The following is a 7,993-nucleotide window of genomic DNA, read 5'->3' on the forward strand; positions in this document are numbered from 1 at the left end:
GGTTATCAGATCCACCCCCACTTCTCTTTTCCTGTCATCTCAATCCTGTTCTGCTGCAATGTGGGGGGAGGAGTGGACTTTAATTAAGTAAAATAGGACCACACACTCTCAGATATGTAAAGATATAAAAGGGAAAATATGTGATGTGCCAATACAGTATAAATGAACCTGGAAATGCGCTATATAAATCCATCCATTATTTTCAATTATTGATTAGGTAGGACTTTGCATTGCAGTGTAGTATTGTGTAATTGATTCATGTAGGCACACTGTAACAAGTATTACAGTGTCAACAATGAGTAAATACAACACTTGCTACATGTCGTACTACATGAATAATTAACAGTAATAAGATCATGTAATATAGTGTGCACCATTGATTGATGTCAGAATGTGTGTGTTCAGTTGTGGGTGTTCCTTTGATCATCAACAAGAGAGTGGGGACTCCGTGGATCTGCTGGCAGGCTTAAAGAGGAGATATTTCAATCATTGTGTGGAAGTATAGGGCTGTCACACCCTGATCTGTTTCACCTGTCTTTGTGTCGTCTCCACCCCCCACCAGGTGTCTCCCATCTCCTCCTCCTTATCCCCTGTGTATTTATACCTGTGTTCTTGTTTGTCTGTTGCCAGTTTGTTTGTTCGTCAAGCTACCAGCGTTTTTTCCCCTGCTCCTGTCTATTTTTAGTTCCTGTTTTCCCGGTTTTGACCATTCTCTGCCTGCCCTGAACCGGCTGAGCCTGTCTTCCGTCTGTACGCCTGTGTCCCACGACATTAGATGTATTGTAACCTTTGGGCCTGCCGCTGAACCCTGAGACTTCCTGCCGTTTCTGTACGCTTTGGACTCTGATCTGGATTACTGACTTCTGCCGCCCTGACCTGTCATTTTGGCAGCTGCGACCGTCTGTTTTCTAACGTAATAACACTGTTTTTTTTACTGTCGAAGCGTGTCTGCATCTTGGGGTCTTGCGCCTTAATACGTGATAATACGAACTGGCCATGAACCGACGCCAGCAGACTCAGACGCAGCTGCAACAATGCCTGTTTCTCCCTGGCCAAGGGAGCCACCATTGGACAACAGCGAGGAGTTACTACAATGTCTTGATGGAGGGACTCCAAAGCCTGGCAGACCCGTGCATGACAGGGCGTTCAGCGACTGTTGCTGGAGCAATTCGCACTGATTCCTCCACTGGGTCAGGCGGGTCATCAGTGCGTCTTAAGTTTCCCAGCCTACCGACAGTGTCCCGACGAATCCCACTTTCCCAGAACATCCGGATGCGCTAATACGCTGGCAGATTCCGGGAAACGCTGTCGGCTTTTTGTCCCTCGGCAGTGCTCCCTCATTTTCGGGCTGCAGCCTTCTTGCGTGTCGCCCCTCGGTCCAGCTCGATGATAGCGTACATCTGTCGATAACGCTGATTGTCGGGAGGGGCGCTCGTCCTGGGCTACGGCGGTGGGGAGCAACAGTCCCACCGCTCTGCCTGCAGTCTAGAGGGTGTCGGTGGCTGGCAAGTTTCGGAAGGTGTTTGATTCTCCGTTGTCCCGGGAAAAAGAGGTCTACTGCATAAGCTTGTTCCAGGCTAGCGTCAAAGACTGCCCGTAGTCGGTCTAATACACCCAATCAACAGCGTTTGAATATCTTATTGCTTTTTTCAACACTGAATGTCAACTTGTCTAGTCCAATTTACTAGTCACAAGCATTGTCCCTTTATCTCTCACACATACTCTAGCGCTGCAGGCCCTTTGGCTGAGAACTTCACCCTCTCGTTACAGGTTTAGCAGGACCGACCCACCTGAGGTCTTACCGCCCTAGGACTTCCAATTGGGCAGATTTGGCCCTGTTCGGTGCTTTTACCTTCGGGGACTCAATCACACTATTCTTATAGTAGTCACATGAATAAACCATGTTGGATTTACACCTCCTCCGGACTTACCCTACAGGTACCAACCTTTGGGCTTACTTGCCGGGACAACCATTATTATGTACTAGCAGGAACACCTACTCGGATTTTAGCCCAGGACTCTCCTCGTACAGGGTAATCAAACGTTCGGGTTACTTTCGGACTTACCAATACCACAAAGCTACGACGGTGCGTAATGCCATGGGACTACAGAATAAGCTCAGGCTTTCCTAGGTCCGTATGCCTATAAGTGGGTTAAGCCTATCGTACTTCAGTTCCAAGATTGTTAGAATAGTGATAAGGTGAGGACACTGTGGCTACCTTATTCTGGTGCGCGGCCTGTTCACTGTTCGAAGTCTTAGTCAACCAGCAAATCGTGGTGAACCGCTGCTGCACAGTGCCGGTTAGGTTTCTAATTTTCAGAGTAAAGACTCAACAGACACTGATGAAGCATAACCAAGTGTATTCTTACAGAGGATCAATACAGCCTGGCATTAGACAAAACATTTTTCACACAAGGACGTGATATTTTACCCGCTTCTTCCTAAGCTGAGTCTCTTCCCACTCATCTTGAGCAAACATTGGTATCTTTACTGTAAGGCAGAAACAAGTAATGACGGCGCATAAACTTTTCTTATCCTTAATGTGACCTGAACCTGACCTCGACCGCCCTTCTGACAATTCCATGGCTCTCTCCCCTTATCAATGTCTTGCCACATGCCCTCAGCTCACAAGTACAAATCACACTCTGTTTACTGTGTAATTATTCACCAGAAATGCTTCATATACTGCAAGGCGACATTATAAATACATGTCAGTCTGAAGAAATGTATAATAAACCCTTACAGAAAAAACCCTCATCATGAATTAAGAAAAATATATAGTTACAGTTCATTGAAGAATTTAAGGCAGAACTGCGGTTATCCTAGTCTGGCAATGTATCATATTATGTAATAGAAACAATCATTCAATACAGTCCCATATCGCCTTCATTTTAATGAATGACAACCATTAGGCACAGCGTCGTAAGATCTGTTGCGTTCTAGAAGCACTGCAACAGCTGCTGTCCCAACCACACCATCGGGCACTCATTCAAAACTGCAGAATCAATACATCATGTTATGTTCCTGAATATAGGTATTATGTAGGTGTTATCACACGGTAATAAAGCAAATGTTTCGAGATATCCAACCAATCACTGATGACTAGGCATTCTTACAGTCAACACACACCATGTAAAGACCAACAACGAAGTTAGAGAAAGCTGACGGTTTTCCTTACTTTATCATGCAAGCAAGCACATGCAATAGATCCTGTTTGGGGATGATTCTACCCTCTTGGTTTCACATTAGAATAAGGAGACCGTTGAAAAGACCCTAAGCAGCCAAATGACTAAAGGCAGAGAGTGGTTGTCCATTTAGGCAAACAGAATGTATCCTGTTTGGTTCCAAACACAAAGTGAACAACTCTTCCAACTTCTCGGTCAAGTTTAATGACGTAGCGGTGAAGGAAAAATGCTCTGTTACATACATTGGGAGGTGAACTGGACCAACACATGACATGCTCTGAAGGCCATTGGGAATGTTCACTCCAGGACCAAGTTCCTGGCAAAGGTAGCCAAGTTCCTGGATAGAGAGACAATGAGGACCCTGGTAACATCTCTGATACAGGGCCACTATGACTATGATTGTATCTCATGGTTCAGTGGCATAACAGAAAATCTGAAGGACAAACTTCCAACGGCCCAAAACAAGCTAATGAGAATTATACTCAAGCTCAGCCATAGCACGTTGGTCCTGATCATTTCAGGGACATGACCTGGCTTCCAGTTGATCTGGTGGTGGTGCAGATTAAACTGTTGATGGTTTTTAAAGTGATACATGACCTTTCCCCCAGTTACCTGTCTGGTTATTTTAATTTCATTACAGACTCTCATAGCATCACACCAGAGCCAGTGTTGCCAATATGAGACTGCTGCTCTATAGGAGCATGGCTGGAAAAAGCTCTTTCCTTAACACTGGTGCAGAGGAATGGAATGGTGTACCAAACCATATAACATCTGTCAATACACTAGGGAGTTTAAAGATATACCTTAAGACATGGTTTATGGGCAAAATGCTTTAACTGAACAAGAAAGTATAATTGTTTCAATGAACATTACTTGGTAATCTATTTTATTCCTTTGACAATTTCCTCCCTATTGATGAGATGTATTTGAGAGGTAATTTGTTCTCTCTTGTGTAGATATTTGTTTTCATATATTTTCAAGAGGACCACGATGGGGATACGTTTTTAAACTTGTTTGTGTCATCCTCGTTAATGGTTGTATTGTGTTTAAAATGTTCAAATCAATACAAATCATTATAAAACTTGCCATAGTGGAGGTTGGAGAAGGAATATTTCCTGTTTCGAGAAGCAGGAGAAAGGACCACTAGACATCTCGTTAAGGCGTTGTATGACTGTTTCCTCTGTGTAACGGCAGTCTAATCATTCCTCCTCATCGGACGAGGAGAGGCGAGAAGGATCGGAGACCAATGTACAGCGTGGTAAGTTACCATGATTTAATAACACGAAAACTAGACAAAATACAAACAAACAAACGAACCAACCGTCCCAGTCCCGTGTGGCACAAACACTGACACAGGAAAACAACCACCCACAAAATCCCAACACAAAACAAGCCACCTATATATGATTGTCACGATCGTCAAAGGGAGGAGAGAGAGGACCAAGGCGCAGCGTGTGGAAAATACATCTTCTCTTTATTAGAAGAAGGACAACGAAACAACAAACAGACGAACGTGACGCTATCAAAGACTAAGTGCAAACATGCAACATAGACACAGACAATTACCCACAAATGCATGATGTCTATGGCTGCCTTAATATGGCTCCCAATCAGAGACAAATGAAAGACATCTGTCTCTGATTGAGAACCACTCAGGCAACCATAGACATACCTAGAAACATTCACTCAACCATAGAAATACCTAGAAACATTCACTCAACACAAACTCATACACTAAACCCAACACCCCCTTTACCATATAACCACCCAAAACGACAAAACACAAACATTCCCCATGTCACACCCTGACCTAACTAAAATAATAAAGAAAACAAAGAATACTAAGGCCAGGGCGTGACAATGATTCTCAATCAGGGACAACGATTGACAGCTGCCTCTGATTGAGAACCATATTAGGCTGAACACAGAAACAGACAAACTAGACACACAACATAGAATGCCCACCCAGCTCACGTCCTGACCAACACTAAAACAAGCAAAACACATAAGCACTATGGTCAGGACGTGACAATCTGGCTGTATGTCCTTGTCTTTCAATGTCACTGGTAGCTAGCAGTTGACTATCCAAAACACACAGAGAAGAAGAGTAGAGTAGAGAAAGAGCAGAGACTTCCTTTTGATGAGGGCTGCTGTTCTATAAATTATTCCTGTTTGTTAGCTGAAAAGAGATCACATTCTATAGTTGCTCTCTGAAAATACCCCTTCACTCAGCTTGAGAGTTAGACGATGACTTTTGGGGTCTGTCACTGTGTTGATCAGTCTGATGGTGGTGGTTTTGGAGCATGTGTTTCCTAGCTGCTGCTGGTTGTGTGGTGAATGGTCTTGGTCATGGTGTTTCACAGATACCGGTAGCTTTGTTCCTTTATGAGCAGACCACTCAAAGTTGCAGAATATCTTTATCTAGGCTTCATATGCCTGCAGAAGTATTTGCATTACTTCTTCTGCATGCTCATAGGTCAGTGTGGCTGAGGGACATGAAACACCTGTCAACTTTTTCAGAAGGTACTGGGTCCCAGGTTACTGACAAAGGCCCCCCTTCTACGTTTCAGGTAACATCTTGTGGTTATGTCACTTTCTGTGACTTGTGGTCTCCGTGGCGACCTGTTTCTGTTTCTCAGGAGCAGTGACAATGACRGGGCTYCTGGGTGTCTGTCTGACAACATAGACATAAACACATAGACACGGAAACACCCTAACTGGAACAGTGACCTTCCAGACCATGCAGGGACACTGYAAATAGCAGTCAGAGTCATACATCACCAATGTCATTAATCGTRATMARCTGTCTGTAGGATGAGGAGGCAATATGGGAGAACTGGTAGTCATGCATACGTAGGTTACTAGTTGGAATTCAACACAGTAATGAAAATATTCAATATTGCTTCCATTTAAATACCACACCCTGGCTAATGAGTCTTACCTTTGCTTACTTGGAAGATCCCTTTGCCATCATAGATGTGCATGTCCACATTTCAATATTAAAAAAGTGATACACAGTACCAGTACTAACCAGCTCCTCAGAACTCCTGCAGAGTATATGACATCGTAAAACTGAGAAGAACTGTTCTTTTCAGGCACACTCTTCCCCAAAAGTCATTCTGAAAAATGGGGTTCGGCATTTGAACTTTGTTCATGAGGCATTTATGTTATATTTCTCAAGATTCAATGAGTAGATATAATTAAGTCCAAAAATGGATGCAGAAATAGCAGATTGCCCCTTTAACTCAAACATTTGGGAGCCTAAGATCTATACTTGACTTAAAGGAGGTTTGACCGAATTAGGTTGTATGGAAACATTTACGATGCTAACATCCATTTACTGTAAGAAAGCACTCATTCCATCAGGTGGGTAAAATTAAAAAAAGTTTATAAAAAAGCATAATGCAAAGATAATGTAAAAGTACAGGCCATTAGAAGAAAACATGAATAATACTTATAATATTTTGGAAATTCATATGCAAATATGTTATTCTATCATCTGAATAACAGACATAATAAATCAAATATAATCCATTGTAATACATTTACAACAAAACAATACAATTCAATACACAATACAAAGCAGATAGAATTACTGTAGCTGCAGATAAGATCCATTATCATTACACCATACAATACAAAAAGCTGTTACAGTAATACACAATCAAACCATGCTTAAATACAATATATTGGTTGATAAATAAAATAAGAATAAAATCCTTAATTTACAAGGTGTTATTGTGTGCGTGTGTGCGTGTGTGTGTGTGCGTGTGTGTGTGTGTGTGTGTTTGCATGCGTCCCGCCATCCCGCTATCCCTCCATCCCTCCATCCCTCAAGGACCTGCAACATATCACCACACAAAGTAGTTTAGGACACGCAGTCAAACAAACTCTTAAGAATCAAACAAATAGACGTCCTTTAAGTAGTGTTGAAATCTAGCTTGAAATATACTTATTCATGTTATCATTCTAGAACCGATTGATTACTTCACATGTATAAGGAATGTATATGTTGGGGCCAATGAAGGGTAGATGGGAACTAGGTGTGTGGAAAGTTACTGAGTGTAGAAAGTTCATATTCTGTTCCATGTTTCTAAGGAGGGAGATGAAGGGCAATAGTTAGTCTCTGATAAGGCAGGCCAGCTGCGGAACTAGGAGGAGCGAAGAATGGTCTTGACGTCGAATCAACAGATGAAGTGAGAAGAAACCTCTGGAGGGAGGCCAGAGAGGCCCACCACAATGACTCTCCTACTACAGTCCTACAGTCCTATCTCACACATACACTTCCATGCCCAACAATGTTTTAGTATCAGGCAGGTCTATGACTACACCAGTGAGGGTACCAATTAAATTCCTGCCTAGCAACGGGATGTATTGGTTGTTGAGATTTGTAAGGAGTTGACCCCGCCTATTAAAAGGTTATAAATATATGTGCTTGGGTAATCATGCCTTGTCTTAGCAGATGTATGACCCAGTGGGGGAATAAACTTGGTTTGAGCTTTTTCTAGTTGTCCGTCTGAGTTTTTACTACAGTTTGTTCAGAACCTAACAATTGATACAGTATACTTTGACTTGAAGAATTAGTTCCATATTAGTATCATATTAAATATCAATAGCATACGACTATAATTAGTCTTACCTGGGGATGTGCCTGGCTTCACTTGAGAATAGACCAAATCTGCCTCAGGTGGATTTGCAGTTTCTATAAGGGGTAAGGATAACACATCAGAATAATATAACCAGTTTATGCAGAATAATTAAAGGTCAACCTCAGCATAGGTCACATCAACAGGTCAGTTGCTGCTGA

General features: G+C 42.5%; 1 long non-coding RNA gene across 1 annotated transcript; it reads right to left on the reverse strand.

The window, feature by feature from the left end:
- Positions 1 to 6,548: 6,548 nt before the first annotated feature.
- Positions 6,549 to 7,891, reverse strand: LOC139029451 (uncharacterized). Its single transcript, XR_011481768.1, has 2 exons — positions 7,826 to 7,891; positions 6,549 to 7,027 (listed from the first exon to the last, which is right to left on the reverse strand). It is a non-coding gene; the product is annotated as an uncharacterized lncRNA (long non-coding RNA).
- Positions 7,892 to 7,993: the final 102 nt, after the last annotated feature.

The sequence above is a fragment of the Salvelinus sp. IW2-2015 genome, linkage group LG3, assembly GCF_002910315.2.
Source record: "Salvelinus sp. IW2-2015 linkage group LG3, ASM291031v2, whole genome shotgun sequence".
In the NCBI taxonomy this organism is placed as follows: Eukaryota; Metazoa; Chordata; class Actinopteri; order Salmoniformes; family Salmonidae; genus Salvelinus; species Salvelinus sp. IW2-2015.